The sequence below is a fragment of the Pecten maximus genome, chromosome 13 (genome assembly GCF_902652985.1).
Source record: "Pecten maximus chromosome 13, xPecMax1.1, whole genome shotgun sequence".
Taxonomy (NCBI): Eukaryota; Metazoa; Mollusca; class Bivalvia; order Pectinida; family Pectinidae; genus Pecten; species Pecten maximus.
In genome coordinates, this window is record NC_047027.1 from 27,502,361 (window position 1) to 27,505,460 (window position 3,100).

The window sequence follows — 3,100 nt, forward strand, 5'->3', positions numbered from 1 at the left end:
AGTCTACATAACCTGTTGCGTTTACGAAAGCACTACTGTAACAATAGGCGATATATGTTGGTAACATTAATATGTCTGCTTTTAAATATGCCCAGTCGTATTATCTACCAAATATAGTTGATACCTGCAAATTTATCCATCACTGATTGAGACACCTGTGGATTGTTTTGACTGGATATTCAAATTCAAATTGGTTTATTTCTCTTTTCAAACATAATGCATAGAGAGAACATATTTACAATATTATATAGAATCATTATTCGTGTAGTTTTCGTTTGTAGATATACAGCACTTTCATAATATACATAACTTGTTTTAAGGAGGACAAATCATATTATTGATTATTCTTATAAATGTACACAATTTTTTAAGTGTTTTTATATTTGTAGCATTCATAAGTTCATTAAATTTAATTACATTCGGTCGTAACCAAAAATACTTGTCTATATACAAATTTCTTTCTGTAGCTAACTTTGTACATTCAAGTAAGTAATGAAATTCATCACCAATCTGTTGACTAATGCAATGTGGACATTTTCTATCAGTATATTCAATCTGTTGCCATCTACATGTTTCAACAATAAATTTATGATTAGTTGTTCGAAATTTACAAAGAGTGATCCTGTCTTTATCATCTAAAATATCTAAATAATCTTCAAAATTAAAATTATTTTTAAAAATTCTATAACATATAGATTTTGATGAGTTATTAATATCACTCTCCCAGTTCTGTAAGTACTGGTCATTTACTCTTAGCTTAATAACATGTCTAATCCATTATTCCATAAATAGCTCATTCCACATTCGTTAAGTATAGATTTAACAAAACTGACATATGTAACAGGTCTATTTTCAATATGATGACAGTAACAAAGGAGTTTGTATAAAGTTATATTATATTTACTATCTTTAGAATGTGTCAACTGTGACCAATATGATATTAATCTTGTTTTAACTGATATTGCAAGTGGGGTAATACCTAACTCCCCATATATCATGTAATTTGGAGTACTGTTTTTTAATCCAAGTAATAATTTACAAAATTTTAAATGTACACGTTCAATTGCTTGGATATGAATGCTCTTCACGTCACTTCGGGCAGCCGATCCTTTCAACTTTACGGCAAGCGACACCTCGCGTGGCCTGCTTACCTAGCGTGAAGTCGCAGGTTTTCAGGTAATACCTTGATTGGCAATACTTATGGGATGTCCAAGTCACAATTAAATAATCATCATGAACACTAGTTATATGTGAAAATACATGTACGATTTCTTCGGTTGCCATACCGCACGAATACAAATATTGCATGTTATTTATACATTGCCGGGGTCTAAATTTGCAATCGGCTGTCTCGTGAGTGGTGTATTTTGGAATGTAAAAATAACCTGAATTAACGCTAAAAGATGTGGCATATATTAAATCACGGACGCATTCTAATGATCACGCATACAATCTAATAACCTAAACGTGCTTGTTGATCAAATTTAAATCTTGGCATTTTTTCTGGGCCGGTCATCGTGGTCGAGTCGTCGCGAGCTTTCAATGGAGTTTACTGGAAAAAAAAACTTACTTAACGTTCTTCCAGAGACGTATATACCTGATATACAAATCTCTGGTTCTTCATATGACAAGTTCGAACTATCCGAAATGGTGTCAGTAATAAACAGCCAGAGTTCGAACTATTACTTGCTTAAAAAAAAAAAAAATTCATTCTTGTCTTGTACAATGTAGATTATTTTTTCCTATTAAACTTAACATTTTGTATATGTTTTTGATATCCTTATTGTACATGCACATGACATTATTTTGTTTTTGCTGTAATACTGTGGGCCGCAAGGCTTAAAGTGAATAAAAAATAAAATACAATCTCTCAAAAGCGGTGACATCGGCAGCTGCTAGAAAGTGATCAATGGGCACCATTCTGACCTGTCAATGCCCTAATTAGTAAACAAAAGATTACTTTTAACAACCTCCTAGTCCAGGCAGTTAATCCCATAATCTGTTTATTTGTCAACGTGTGGAAGGGTGAAGCCGTTCACGGCTCGCTACACACCAGGTATTTTGAACATATGCGACCGGTTTGATTAGTTATCTGATTGTTGTAAAAGAGAAGAAACAATAATGAATAGAACGATATGTCTTATGTAGTATGGCGATACACAGTGATCTGTTTGATTGTGATTATCTGTTTGATTGTTATTTCATTAGGCCTGGTATCAGTCATTTCATGCGCGAATACTGTAAGACGGACGATTGTTACGCATATAATTCAATTTCATGCATTCTATTTCTATCGCGGGTTCATTGTTTGCATTTAACATTATCATTTGAAGACCAATATGAATAATTGCAAAGTTTTTACTATCTTGAAAACGACACATGCATTGCCAATGTGCAATCAAAATAATGTGTGTATATATAATTGTATATCGATGTACATGAAATATGACGGTAAAGGTGAAGTCATACGATTAGATAGTGAAGAGTATACAACAATGATTTTGAGTAATTTTCAGAAGTTGTAGAATCATAGCCCAGTTATAATTTTTACCTGTGGTATGGCAGCGTCACTGAAAAGCGGGCGTGCCGAGATGACCCCTTTTCCCTCGGCGCTGATCTGAGATAGGTCGTCACGCATGACTGCTGTCCAGGTAAAGTAGGAGGCAGCGCGTATGGCTGGCTGTGCTGGCGTTGCTGGTCGATAGATTAGCCCGAGGCTAACAAAACTTTAAACTGCTCAGTGACGGAAAAACTGAATGGTGGGTCATGAAAACTCTATGGTGTTGCCAAAACTGAACAGTATGCCGAAAACTGAACGGTGGTTCGCGAGAACTGAATGATTTCGTAAGACTGAACACTCGAATTCAATATTCAGCGGTAGACCTGCAAACAGAACAGCATCCGCGAGGTATACACGGTTCCTTCACGCGAGAACGCTGTCCGTGAAAAATAGATACTTTCTGATTACTGAACGGTGACACTTGAAGAATGATCGCTAGAATATCAAATGAACAGTGTACCGGGAGGGGTGAACACTGATTTGAAGAATCAACACTAGATTGTCATAAATCAACGATTGTATAAAACAGAACGTTTTTTT